This window comes from Thalia democratica, chromosome 1 (genome assembly GCF_965202585.1).
Source record: "Thalia democratica chromosome 1, ktThaDemo2.hap1.1, whole genome shotgun sequence".
NCBI lineage: Eukaryota > Metazoa > Chordata > Thaliacea > Salpida > Salpidae > Thalia > Thalia democratica.
The window spans coordinates 88,420,020-88,435,916 of NC_139165.1; positions in this window are offsets into that span (position 1 = coordinate 88,420,020).

Genomic DNA, 15,897 nt, shown 5'->3' on the forward strand with positions numbered 1-15,897 from the left:
TACTCTACATTGATAATTTGAATAAATTATGAAAGCTTTGAGAGTAAGAATTGTGGTTGATATTTTGTTAGGCAGATTATTTCTGAGCTGTAAGATTTGCTTATTGGATAAAATTGTTTAACTGTCAGAAATAATAGAAAACTAGAATTTGTTCTGACCCACGATTTACAGCTTACTTGAATTTCTACATTATAAGAAAATTCTAATGCTTATTTTAAAATACAACAACTGAATCTTAAATGCGTGTGTTGGAAAGAGTATTTCAACTAAATAAATGTTCAGTTTTTTATGTGATAACAATACAAATGCTACTGCAAGGAATTTTTTTTACATTAAAGACAGTGATTTTTACCAAGTTTAACTGTACCTTACTTTTTGAAACTAATATGTTAATTTACGAATAAGTTTCAACATTAAATACAGTGATTTTTACCAAATTTGACTGTAACTTACTTGTTAAAACTAATTTGTTAATCTACAAACAAGTTTTAACATTAAAAATAGTGATTTTTACCAAGTTTGACTGTACCCTACTTTTCGAAACTAATTTGTTAATCTACAAATGAGTTTAAACATTTAAGATAGTGATTTTTACCAAGTTCTGCTGTACCTTAGGTTTTGAAACTAATTCGTTAATTAACAAATAAGTTTTAACATTAAAGACAGTGATTTTTATCAAATTTAACTGTACCTTACTTTTTGAAACTAATTTGTTAATTTACAAACTACTTGTTTGATTCTTGATTTTAAAAAAATGATCGTTTAAACCTATGATAAATACTTACCGTTTAGTTGGCACAGCAACAGTAGCATTCTGGCAGTACTGCTCTGGCATAATTGTTGAAATAAATTGCATTAACTATTAAAGCCTTAAACTTTGATTTATTAGGAACAAAATTTGTTACGCATCAGTGCTCAATAAAAATTTAGTCAACTTTAACCAAGCTGTAAGTAACACTTATTAACATTAATTTAATTAGTAATGAAGAAATAGCTTAAAGCATATTAGCTTATATATTATGAAAGTTGACAGAAAAATGAAATTGAGTATATATTTTTTAATTATTTCAAAGCAATCTGCATAAAATTTCAAGTAAAAAAGTATTTTATTTAAAAATGTAGGAAATATTTGTCTACAGAAAAACTACAGTTTTCTAAAGATTAAATTAATCCTAAAAATGAGAAAAGAAAGTAATATATATTTTTTTTAGAGTTTAGACCATAAATTGATTTTATTTTTATTAGAAGTTTTAGTAAAGATAGCAAAGAAGTTCTCTGTTACTAATACCTAAATGTTGAATATTGAACTTATAAGCTTCTTTGAAAATGCTAACTATAGGTTGCATCAGTGCAAATAACAGCTGACTAGTTGTAAAAAATGTTTAAAAGCTTTAAACTCTTTGTAAGTGTAAGGTTACTGTAAGTTTAAACTTAATAGAACCTTTTTTTAAAGATAGCCTAAAGGATTTTTCTGAAATTTTAAGTAAGTAGATATCCTAAAGTAGTATAAAATAACAAACTGAGATAATGCTTTATTTTAAAACTTGTAAAATAAATTTTACTTAATATTTGTTCAGTACACTTCTATTATTGATATAAAGTTACACTTATGTTATTATATATGAAGAATTTATTAAGGTAAACTATCAGTTGAAAATTAGGTAATGTTAAGTAAGAATCTCTTAGGACTTTTAGTATGTTTTTTTATTGAAATTTTCTATTTTATTTTAAAGTTTTAACTCTTATCATTAGTTATATTTATTGAAATTAACTTTTAATAATATAATTATCAAGTAAACTTAAAGTGAAAATAATTTCATAAGCTAAGCATAGCTTAGTAGGACAAAAGTTAAAATTCCAAGTATGATTAAAAGTTGAAGTGTTTTTATAATATTGTCTACAAGTATAATCTACTCATACAAAAAAAAAAGATATAACTAGTTTACAGTTAACTGTAAAAAAAAGAACTTTTAGTTAAATAAAAATCTTAATGATAAATGATATTGATGTTTTTTAAAAATTATAAACTTTGTACAATAAATGTTAATTACAAAACATGGTGGCCACACTATCATACTACTCAAATTAAAACTCAAACCAGTTTTGATATAATTGAATATTCTCAGATTTTCCTTTTTAACTTAATTTTTTTTTAAGTATTCTTGACGAGATGTTTTGTTTAATTTTTTTTTTTTAGTAATTTAACATTATTAACAATAATTGTCAAATGTATTAATTTAAATGCTTAGTTTTCTATAAATTCATGTCAGTTCAAGCTAGATTTGCTTGCTCATGCTGTTTTTTTTGTCTCAAAGATGTCCACCCTGACTTAAAATGTTTTTATAAAATGTTGTTTCTGTTCTTTTAATTAATTAACAAAAGATAAAAACAAAACTTTTTCTATCTGTGCACACTTTTACTTTTTTACAATTGAAGCAAAAATAATTTCATTAACTGAGCATATTTTTTATAAAATAAATTTAAATCCCAAGTCTAAATAATAGTAGAAATGTCACTTTGTTTATGTCTATAAACTATTAAATAACAAGAATCAATTTATCTATAAAATTAAGAAATATAGGTTAAAAGAAACAATTAAAAAATATTTAATAAACATTGATAATTAAGGTTTCACTTTATACAAGAAAAGTTGCCACCAAAGCATGGTAAACACAATATCAGACTACTTATAAATTGGACTAGTTTGAAATTTTTTAACTCAAACTAATTTTGATATACTTTAATACGCTAAAAATTGCTTTTCTTCAACTTTTTAAGCCTATTATTTTGATGTAGTTTTAGTATTTTAGGTATATAACATTTTTATTTTTTTATAATAGTTTTATATTCAGTCTTTTATAAATTTATGTCAACTCAGGCTAGCTTGGTTCAACACAAGCTGAATTTGCTTACTAAGCTGTTTTTTCTCAAAGAATGCCAACCTAAACTAATTATACTTTTATAAATTCTTCTTAATGTTTATATATAATAAAAAAAAAAAAAACACTAATTAAAAAATTATCTTCTTTACAATCTAATTTGAAAAATTTTGAAGACATCCCTGCAATTAAATCAGATAATGTGGTTCATTAGAAATGTTTAATATTTTTATAACTAGCTAGAAAAAAATTTCAGTTAAAAAATTTATCAGAACTTTTGTTTTCTAATATAGCTTCAAAAAATCAGTTAAATTGGATAAAAGATACTTTTATCATTTACTCTTATTTTCCAGTTCAATTTTTTTCGTTTAGAAAATCTTAGTTTTTTAATTTATTAAATCTAATAATTTTTTTTACTTACTCTTCTATTAGTATAAATATGAATTTTATAGTTCTTAATTATTAAGTGTGAAACATCATTGCTTGTATATAGACAGAAGTTCTAAACCTTTTTATCAAAAGGCCACCTTTAAAGGAATTAAAAAACCTATGACTCCCTTTCAAAAGCATTACTAAAAAAATACCATCAAAAACGCCTAACAATTATTTTTTACTATTTTTATTTTTTTACCTCATCAACTCCAGAATATATAGTGTAAGTTTTAAATTATGTCCTTGTTGCCGCCTGTGGCTCCCAAGGATACCACTTGGCCCATTTTGGGTTGCCCTGATATAGACCTTTTTAAAATTAACAGCTTTAATGAGTATACATTAATGAGTTGTGAGAAATTTAAATAAGTAGGAATGAAAATGTTTTTTTCAGATCATAAAATCACAAAGGTCATTTTAATCTATTAAAACTTGGAGTTAAAGTCACTTAGTTTAAACCATAATTAATCTGATTAAGTTTATAAAAAAAAGGTTCTTTAACTAGATGTTATGTTTGTCAGTTTGTAGTTAATAAGTCCTTTTTTAAAACAAGTTAAGTCTAACAAAAATTTATAGTTTAAACATTGTAGTTGATAAATGCTGCTACTGTACACCTAACAAATGCTTTTGTATCTATTATATTCAAAAAATAATTTTAAGTGAAATAAATTATACTTAATAAATATCATGTCTCGGCCGAGATCACAAAGCCTTGCCTGCTTTGGTGACTGTAAGGTTACCACGAAAACTTATAGGAAAAGTAAAGGAAGTAAGCGCCGGAAGAGCCAGCCACAAAATACAGGTACTTCATTAAAGCCGAACTCATCTCTAGTGCCTATTAGTAGTGCTTTGGTAAATGCAGGTAAATTTTATATTTTTTTTTGTTGTTTTACCTATTTTTTAAAAGCTTCTAGAAAAACAGTATAAAAACTTTTGTGTGTTTTTTATCATCTAGCTCGTTTTCATAACTTTTTTTTAAAATTAAATTGACTTTTTAGGACGCTTTGTTAAAAAGTAATCACTCACTCAAAATGTTTAATATGTTAAAAATTTTAAAATAAGTGAAATAAATAACAATAGAAAACTGTATGTATATTTTTTAAACAATAAATATTGAGTGTAAGTGGTTTCTAATAATTCTATTTTTTATCGTAGCTTTTTACCTGTCAGTTAAACTTTTGTGCATAAATCGTATAAGCTTAGACAAACTTTCTTGGCTGTCTTAAAGTAATCATCTATTTCAATTGAATGTCAGTAAAAAATTATAAATTGCTTAAACATGCTTTACTTTTTAAATTTGTTTGTATAACTTTAAATTAAAAGTATTTATATATTTAATGTCAACCTCTCTAAAAGATTATATTTGCCATAACTTTTTTTAATTATTACAGTGCTTAAAAAGAGATGATATTATCTAATTGATTTAAAAATTTAAGCCTTTTTTTTTTAAATTAAGATTTATTTTGTTTTATCTCTATTACACAGTCTTACTTAGTTGTCTCCACATCACCTATTTTATTGAGAAAGTTAATTAGCACATTATTACTTTGAGTAAATATAATAATACACAGACTAATTTTAAGTTCATCTAATTAATTTTTCATTATTGTGTTTCTACTATTGTAAAAACAATAACTCTTATAAATAAACTCTATAGTTTTAGTAACTAAATATTCTCAATAAAAATAACTATTAGATTATACATGACTGTGTTTAAGTACAACAATGTATTCACAACTTTTTAATAAATACTAAGCATGCTTTGCATTGTTACTTAATGATGACCTTTTCATAATAACATCTGTATTTGAATTGTTAACCAAGAGCTTTTTATGAAATATTAAGTGTTTCACTCAAGAATTTAAGGACATAAAAGTTCTAGAATATATAAAGTTTTTGATAAAAAAATATTCTTATAATCTGTTTTATTCAGCAAATATTGAATGTAAAAGGTATCTAACAGTTTAATTGTATATCTTAGTTTTTGGTCCTAATGACAAACTGCTAAACATTCTTTCATTAACAAATTTGTGCAAAGTTCGCAGTTAGGACAACACATTAAACTGTATCCTGGTGTATGACTTGATAACCAAAATGTTTCTCCGTGCACCAGTTCCTAGAACCAAATTTTCCTAGCGCTTATTTTCTCTGTCATTTTTAATTTTATAATTTGTAACAATAAGTAAATGGTATCTTGATAATACATTGTGTTTTAATATATCATTTTGGTAGAACTAGAACTTGTTTTATTCTAATCTTTATAATTACTTATATTTCTAAATAACAAAAATACAGACTTGAAAATCTTAAAGTAATCATTTACATTTAAATATAGAAGTGTAGATATAAGTTCACACTTAAATATATGCTCTATATAAGAAAAAAAAAACTGCGTGCACATTTACATAGAAAAGCTAATTATATAATTACTTATTTTATAATTACTTATATTTCTAAATAACAAAAATATAGTCTTGAAAGTCTTAAACTAATCATTTACACTTAAATTAATTTCATTAATTAAATTAAAAATTAGATAATTTCATTAATTAAAATTTTCATTAAATTTAAATCATTACTAAAGCTCTAATTTGCTACAAAATTGCTTTGCGAGTTCAGAAATCACTGCGCATTAACGCAAAACTCAAACACAAGTTCATTAACAAGTCCTCATTTTTCAACTGACTCCCACGATTAACAGCGTTCACCATATCATTAAATTTTCATGGGAGTTAGCTGCATACAAAGCAACAAATAAATTGCAGACGTGGGTAAGAAGCTGGGCGAAGTTACTATCCATCTGATTTTAAAACCACTCTGTAAAAACACAAAATTTCAATGCAGATTTATAAATGAGTCATCTTGCTTTATCAGTTTCCTTCAGACTGTTACGTTTCCATACGAGTATAATAACTAAAACAAAAACACAAATTGCAGATGTACGAACGAAGCTGGGGTGGATCATGGAGCTGATGGTGCAGGTGAGGAACCACCAGCGGGTCAATCACTGCGACGACTACAGGGCGTGCGTGGACGGCTTGTTCGTCGAAAACAACCGCCTGGTGGTGAAAATGGTGGGAATCCACGAGATGCCCTACAAGAAGTACAAGGAGAAGCGCCGTCTCGAGGAAGTGGAAGCTTACAAGCGCGCGATGGGCGCGTGGAGCGTCGGAGTGTGCGTTTACTACATCATAGCTTTGCAGTGAGTTTCGGTTTGGTTGTAAGTTTATGTGCTTTTAAAACAGGATATTGTAAAGTTGTACTGCATTGAAATAAACATTTATGCTTTATCAATTAATTCAGTAGGATGTTTTTCAACATGTAGTATGTTTTCGTTGCATAGAATAGTTTTAGCTAAAAAAATACGGCTACTGTTTTTACATTTTTTCTTTTGTTAACTCTAATTAAACTATTATTTCCAAATTAAATTGTTATAATGTTTAAACAAGTTGATAGTAGTATAATAAAATGCATTTGTAAAATTAATTACACATAACAATTGGTTAGTGTAACCTGTGGTTAATATTATTAAATAGAATTTTAATAAGTTATGTAATAAGTAAAATTTTATTAAAAATAGTAGAATCAGTTTCATAACATTTGCACATCATTCTTGTAGAATACAAAAGTCTGGTGTTGGTTTGATTTTTTATTAAATTAAGCTTTTCAACCGCTGAAAGTTTAGTAATTTGAATATTTTTTTAGTTTTGTAATATTGCTTACAATATCACTAATAGTGGTACTACTTTTCAATCAATGCAGGGGTGCCAAAAAACCTGGAATCCTATAAAAAACTTGGAATTCGACAATTTAGGCTAAAAAACCTGATAAAACCTTGATTTTAAGAAATTTTGAAAAAAAATACCTGAAAAAACCTGGAATTAAAAAAAACTGTTTACATTATAAGTAGAAAAAATTGATTTGACACAATAAAATCTATCAAATAGATATTTTTTTTCCATCATCAACCTTTTTTTTTATATTAAAAAACCACATTTAAAGTAGCTTTACGGTATCTTTTCAACGTTTTATACTATTTAACACAGTTTTCTACCTTGAACTTTATTTTTAAATAAAAATAGGCTGATGTTTGTGTGTTTTTAAAAACCTTGAGGAAATTTTAAAAACTTGATAAAATTCTTTGAAATTATTTTGCAACACTGTCAATGGTGTTGCTAACAATCTAAATAACAACTAGTTTGAAACTAATTTTACCTATTAAATACAGTTTATTTTATAATACATTTTATGAAACAAAACAAAAAAAAAAAAAACAAACAATTTTAGGTGTATAAAAAGTTTTGTAAAAGTTTCTGATGCAGATGTACAAAAAATAAATTTTTAAGGCTCATTATTTTTAGATTTCCAAAATTTTTTTTTTTTTACCTTTTTCTTCATTAAAAAAAAATTTGTATAATATGTTTACAAATAGCTTTTTAATAGTACAAAAAACTTGTAGAAAGCAAACAAAAAAAAAAAAAACAGTTTTAAACTTATTTACGAACGTTAAAATCAGTCTTTTTATAAATTTTACTTTAACTATAATTTTGACAATAAACCGAAAACATTTTTCACATGCTGTTTAGAAATTTTTAAAGATTAATTTAAAATGTTTAAAAACTGTTCAAAAAGTGAAGGAGGAAATACTTTTTTTCTTGTATAATACTCTATCTTTACCTTTAAAACTCATAAGTTAAATGACATTTAAAATATATGGATTCAATTTAGTAAGTAATCTAAATTTAAGCTTATAACAACTGTTTTAGTTTTTACTTGATAAATTCATGCAATTACTTAATAAAAACAATGTAACAAAACTTTCAGTTACCCGTGGGAAGACCAAGACGGTAGGAGAGTTGACGACGAGTTCGTCAACTACATAGTTCACAACAACTTTGGCGATTACTTGATCACCAACAAGAAGTTCATGCACGACATTCCACGGCGACTTCAGCGTTTCGTGAGCGCGGCTTTCAACTTTGAAAAGAAATTCGGCATTGACGACTTGATCAGGATTTTCGAGGAAAACTTGAGCGAAGGTTCGAATTAGTAGCTGTTTTATACAGTGTTGCAAATTTTAGTTATGAAAATAAGCTTTTAAATATTAAATAAACATAGACAATCTAAAATGAGTATTGTTTAAATTAAGTTTTAAATTTTTGATTGTAAGGTTGTTTTTTTTATCAGTTTTTAGGCATCTTTTTGCTATTATAGGGCAATAACTAGTAACAGTGTACTTCAGTAGTTAAAAGGCAATATCTATTAAAGAGGAGGCACTACTATTGAAACTCAGTTTATTCAAATTCTAAAATTAATTAAAAAAAAACAAAATTAAAAAAAGTAAAATGAATTTAAAATGTTAAATACGTTTGAAAGTCTAACTTTTTTTTTTTAAATTTTTTTAATACTTTTGAAATATTTTTTAAACTGTCTACTTTAATGAATATTTTCTTGCAGAATAAAAAAGTTTGATTCAGACCAAAGTAGGAATTTTTATTTTAATTACTTTTCCAGATGTGGCTGCTTAAACAGTTTCATAAGAATTTAAATTGTCTGATTTAGAAATGTAAACATTTTTATAGAGCCACAACAAAAATATGAATTGTTTAATATGATGGACATTATAAAAAAAACATCATTATTAAGACTAATGCATTACATTGTAAGAAAGAACATTTTAAAAAGTACAGTGTGTTCTCAAACTCCCACTTATAAACTTTTATGTAATTTTACTAACATTTACTCAATTAGTGCAAAAATTAACGTTAATATTAGGAAGGATTAATGCTTAAATTTCTAAGCCCAAAACGTCGGTAAAATATTGTCTTTTTGAATGATCTATGAATTTATAAAAATAAAAATTCGTTTTAGTTTTTTCACATATTCTTTGTTAAGTTTTACATTGCTCAATATTTTGCAAATAAAACTGTTCAAAATAAGTTAAAACAAAATATGAATAGTTTTAGTTAGTTTATTAGTGTTAAGTTTAACTTAAGTCTTAAAAAAAGGTTGAAAAAATCTAGTAAAACTTACAAAATCAAAACAAATGTTGTAATCTTATATACTTTAAAAGGCTTTAAAACATAACTATTACTGTCTAAACAACATGTTATTTAGAAAAAAAAAAAAGAATAACAAACATCTTTCATTTCTACTTAAGCAAGTATTAATTTTTTTAAATTTCACAGAAACGGGGAAAACCCTCAAGATAGCAGAGTTCGCCGCTTCCAAAACCAAACCGTGCAAAGCCAACCAGGTCCGGGACACAGAAATTTCGCTCAACGGCGAAATAGACAGGGACGCCGAGTTTCCCACCCTGCAGATGGACGCGCCGAAAAAGCCCGACCTCAAAAGCGAGCGTGTGGACGAAAACAAAACTGAGGGCAATTTTTACTTGCGCAGGTTGGACCTTGTGTACTACGAGGTCAACAAGAAAGAATGCGCAATAAAAATGATGAAAGTCCACCACGTGTTCGCCCTTTTGATGTGCAAAGTGGTTCCGTACGTCAGGGCTTCCATGATGATGCTCGTGCACAAGATGACCGAAGAGCTGAGACACGCCAAGCCGAAAAGCTTCGGCGGCTACGAAGCCGACAGCAGCTGCTTGAAGTCGATGCTGTGTTACGAACCATGTTCGGACGGGGATGAAGAAGCGAGGAGACACATGTGCGAGCTTCAAAAAGACCTGGACGGCTTGTTCAAAAACTTGGATGTGAGCTATGACGGTTGGCATCGCGGCCATAAAACCAAAAAGCACTGGGCCGTCGTTTGGTGCTATTTCTACTACAAGCACTCTTATTACTGTGATAATGTTATGAAGCCTAAAAAGAACGTGATGGAAAAGAAAGGGTGGGAGAGTTTCGTGAAAGTTTTCGCGATCAGGTACAACGTCTTGAACTTTCCCGGGTGGGTCATGAAAGCCATCAAAAACGAGGGCGGGTACGACTTCAGTCAAGTGAAGCAGCTGTGCACGGTTTACTTTCAAGGCGCGAACAGCGAGCACCAGGACGACCTCAACCCCAAAATGGACGCTTTCAGCTACCTGAAGTTCGCCACTTCCTGCAGGGCTGCCGGGGACGCCATTGCGAGAAGCGCGGCGTTCAAGCTGTTCGACATTCGAAACATGCTGTGCCACGACAACTTGAGGAGTTGGATGAACCGCGACGAAAAGTACGATGAGGTCATGGGCGACATGGTGAACTGTATGAAAGAGTGCCGGCCTTTCATGAACGATGCTAAAGCGCTTGAAGCCACTTTGAATGAAATTGAAAGGATCAAAAAGTGCGACAGCATCGATGACGTATGCAAGGTGAACGCCCCGGCCGCCCGCAAACCGAGGAAAGCCGACGGTTTGAACGTGAATTGCAAGTACGAGTTTGTGAACGGGAAACTTGTGAAGAACACCGGATACGAAGCTACCGACAGCAATGTCAGACCTGCTACTGCAAATGTAGAGAAATCGTTCCGCATGGGTGATTACTTTGGCGTCACTCAACCTTTGCACGAGGACACGGAGCTGGAAAACTCGTACCGCAGACTGTTGTGTGGCTTTTGAAGTGTTTCGAGTGTTACAGCAGGAATAGGCAAGTTTAGGATGGATCGATGTGTTATGACGTAAAAAAACTTAAATATTTAAGAAAAAATAGGGAATAGGTTAGGTTTAAAAAAAGTATAAAAACCCTAAATTATGTTTAAAGAATAAAATTATATTAAGTTAAATGAAATTAGATGAAAAAAATAAAAATATGAGTTTAAAAGTTTAAAAATTAAATTATTGAATATTAAGTTTGAAAAAAAAAGTTTGAAAAATGCATTATATGAAGTAAACTTAAATAAAAAATTGCAATTCCTGTATTAGAGTTAGTTGTTAAATAAATTAATTTGAAATTATCGATGGTTTGTTGTATTATTTTAATTTAGTTTAGAGTGCTTTATGATTTAACATTTTATAGAGTAAAATTCTTAAGAAATATTTCAATGAAAGTTTAAGTGTTACAATATTATATTTGTAGTAAAATTTAAAAAAATTGAATTATGACTGCAATTAATTGTTAATTCTAACTAGTTATGACCAAACACTATTTCGTATCTTTAAAATGTTTGCTTTAAAAGTAAATTTTCAAAATTTCAGACGAGCTTAAATTTACTAATATTTATTTCAAAACTGTTCAATTGAATATGAGTATTTTACAGTTGTTTTGTTTGTTTTAATACTTAGCTTTATTGAATATAAATCAACTTGTTTAAATAATTAAAGTTAATTTTACCATCAAAACAGTCACAAAACAACTACTTTCGTTGTATGCAATATTTTTTTTTCTCTACGAATTCCTTTACTAACTATATATTGTAAAGTATTGTTATATAAACTATAAAAGCAAAAAAAAACTATTTTGAATATATTTTTTTAAAACTTTTGAGGAAAACCGTACGATTATTATTTACTAATAACCTAGTTATATGAATTTTTTAGTTAACTTTTTTTATGGTTGTATAAGGTGCAAAAGGTTTTATTTAATACATTTATCTAGATAACTTAATATTTAAGTTTCAAAAATATAAGTTATTTTGAAGTATTTTAATTAATAACCTTCAGTCAAGTTTTAAAAGATTGTTTAGCCTAAAATGATAAAATAAATAAGAAAATGTTTACTTTTTAAATCAGATAATATAGTTAAGAATATAAAAAATAAAGAATGAGTACTTCATATGAATTTTATTAACTATTATTAAAGTATCTGAGCCATTTATGTGTAAACTTTATTAATATAATACTGTAGCTTCATACAGTAACCTACCAACTAGGTACGCACTCTTTAGCCAAATAACCCTGTTTTCAAAATGCATATTTTTTAACTTGAATTTCAAAAAACTAAACTTAAAAGCAGTATCACATAAGTATTAAATTTAAAATAGATTGTACTAAAACAAGTTTAAATCGATCAAATTAAGGAACCATAAAACAAGTAATGAAGTCACAAGTTTTATATCAAACTTAATATTTAAAAGAAACATACTACTGATTAATTTTTTAATGAAAATAGCAAACATTGCAGTTTGAACTCGCATACCCCACGAATAAAACATGGGAATTAAAGATACTTTAAACGTCTTACAAAATTTAGAAAAGCTATAAAAATATAAAAACAAACAGTGCAATTACGTCTACATAGCCAAATATGAGTATGAAATAAAATTTTATAAACAAAAGTAATAAAAAGTGTAATTCATTTTCTTACTCCATGATAGCAACATAAATGTGAAAGCTTATTAAAAAGAAAAAAAAGGCTAATTTTTTGGTAAGCAACGAAGTTTTATAACTATATTAGCTTTTTTGGATAAACACAGTTTAACAAAAACATGGTCAAAATTTTCACTAATCTTTATTTGTTTAAAATTATAAAAAATTAATTGTATTATTCTAATTTTTAGTATACAATAAAATACAAGATAGATTAAAAACCTTTGTGGGTTGAACTCAAATACACATATGTATACATATATTAAAAAATAACTTAAATGTTTTAAGATATATTCAAAAATGTTTTTTGTTTTTATAGTAAAACTTTTTGTTTTGGGGTATTTTAGTCACTTTAAACACATGGTTGTATTACACGTGTAGGTAATTTAAACCAAATTTCCTAGGTAAGCTCTGCCAGTTTGGTACGCACTTTAGCGTTGTGTTAGAAGTGCGGGTTAGTGAAGTTAAACTTTAAAAATTCAAAAAAAAAGTAAGAAGTCTTCAAAATACATAAACATAACTTAGTTTTCTTATTTACTCGGAAATTTGAAAACAAGCCAAACATACTTTTTATTACAAACTTTATTGTTTAATTTAGATTTTTTTTTGATTAGTCTACGTTTTTAGGCTAGATGAACTTCAAATTATTAAATTATTTTATTGACTCATAAATTTCAAGTTTGATCACTTATTTTGGAAACTGAAAATAAGTGATCTCCTTTTGTTGAACATTTTGTTTATAATAGTATAAATTGTAAAAATTATTTATAAGAAAAACTTATAAGTCTTGTGTACTAATAACTATAAGTAAGTCAGAGTTGTTTTAGGCCTTTTATATAAGTATTAATCTCTTAAATCTTCTTAGATTCAATTTTTATGTTATAACGCTTTACTTTAAGTTTTAATTTGTTTATTTAAAAAGGTTAAGAATTATAATTTTAAGTAAGTTTCTGTTAGAAAGTATACAATTAATAGTGGTAATCTGTTAAAAACTATTTTACCTACATAAAACTGTGAGCTTTCATAACTTTTAGTTGAACAAATTAGATAATCGCTCAATTTTATTTTAATGAAAATTTAAGGTATATTTACCACCTAAGAAATATAGTACTAAACCTTAAAAATTTATAAAACAAAATTGCTTTTTTAATTAGTAATAGTTGAAATAATAAACTAGAACGTTTCTAGATAAAACAGTTATAATAATATTATTTAAAGTTATTTAAAAAAAATGGCGAAACAGACTTCAAAAATTAAAATTGCTTAAATAGCGCCCGAAAGTTTAACTAATAGTGCTTAAATTTGGAAGGTCTTATCATCGTCGTATCTTTAAATAGGTGATTTGGTTGAATTAATATTTTAAAAACTTGTTTTTTTACGATAACGTTAACAAAATAGTCAGGGAGATATTTTATTCATAACTCTTACATTCAACAAAGACTCATATTTATCATAATTTAATAATTACCAATAAATATCCATATTAATTTTTCTCTAAGATTGTCATTAATATCTGCGTATTTTTATTGTTAACACATATATTGACATAAAAATATTGCAAATTTCAAAAAAAGTTAAATAATTAATCTACATCAACAAGCTACACGGAAAAATATGTTACTAAAGTTTTATAAATGAAAAATATAAAACAAACTAGTACTAAGAAGTTTAATTGATCAAACTCAAACTTGATTCTAAAAATGTGGATAAACAACTGAGTTAGCCTGAAATAGGAATTTTTTTCAGTGAAACGAATACATAAGAAATACTTATTTACAACAAAAATACTAAATCTGCTCGTTTAACCAAGACCAGGTTTAGAAAAACTACGACTCGCGGACCACTAAAGGGGTAATGTTTTTGTTTTAAATGGGATGCGGTTGTAGAATGGTGTAACTTGCGGCCCGTAAGCATGTAAATATGGTTGGCGAATTAAATAATTTAATACTTACACTAGACGTTTTGAGTCATAGTAAAAAGTCTAGGTAAATTTTACGGGAAATCCAGAACTTACGCCAAATATTCAGAATTATGATGGTTAAGGTAAAAATTGAAACTAGAACTACGGTCCAAGAATATTTATAATATTTTTATTTTGAGCTTTGACATACGACCACCAAAAGACTTAAACCGGTAAAACTAGAGTGTTTAAAATGAGTTGCAAACGGGAACCGTTCAGTTCCAACGCGCGCACTATTCCCACCCGATCGATTCCAACCCAAATCAAATCCCACCCGATCATTTCCGGACCGCACAATTCCCACCTGAATCAAGTCCCACCCGATCAAATCCAACCCGAATCAAATCCCACCCGATCATTTCCCACCCAAATCAAATCGCAATCGATCAAATCCAACCCAAATCAAATCCCACCCAATCGATCAAATCCCACCCGAATAAAATCCAATTCGAGCATTTTCCATCCGAATCAAATCCCACACGATCATTTCCAACCCGCATAATTCCCACCCGAATCAAATCCCACCCGATCAAATCAAACCCGAATCAAATCCCACCAGAATCAAATCCCACCCGATCATTTCCCATCCGAATCAATTCCCACAAAAATCAACTCCCATCCACATAATTCCTACCCGGTCAATTCCCACTATACTATCAAGCCCGATTATATTTATTCTAATACAAATTAAAAATTTTAATACGTTTGGAACTCACATTAAAGTTTTTGTTTTTGTATTTATCAAAAATTAAAAAACTAAAATCATTTGAAATATGAAATTAGTATGGTATAAACGATTTTTTTATTTAAGCTAAAATTGTTACTGTTGCTTATTTTATCATGTTTTTAGTTTAATTTCATTTTTTTGCTAATAACTACGATAAATAAATAATTACGACTTGCGAGCATCAGAAAGTTGGTCTGTTACTTGTAAAATACTATCATTGTTACTAAAGTTTAATCCAGATTAGGTTTAAATAACAACTAAGTTTTTAGTATCGAAAACATTTTCTATCATGGTAACTAGGTTATATCAAATTAATTTTTTTGTACGAGTTGGAGCAATTGACATTGACAAACTAATTATATTTAATTTTTGTAATTAATTAAAACAACAAAATAATATAGTACTGTACAACATAGTTTTCTTTAATAAGAACTTTGGAATTTGAAAATTATATTAATGCTTATTTTATTAAACTCTAGACCTAAATTACTTTTGTTCGTTGATAACTAGATTTTTTATGTAATTACGACCGGCATGGAGAATTGGTCTATCTTTTGTAAAATGCCTTTACGGCTAATACAATTTAGTCCAAATCAGGTTCAAAGCAAAGTCAAGTTTTTTAGTATCCGAACTATTTTTTTAAAACAAAGTAATCTACGGT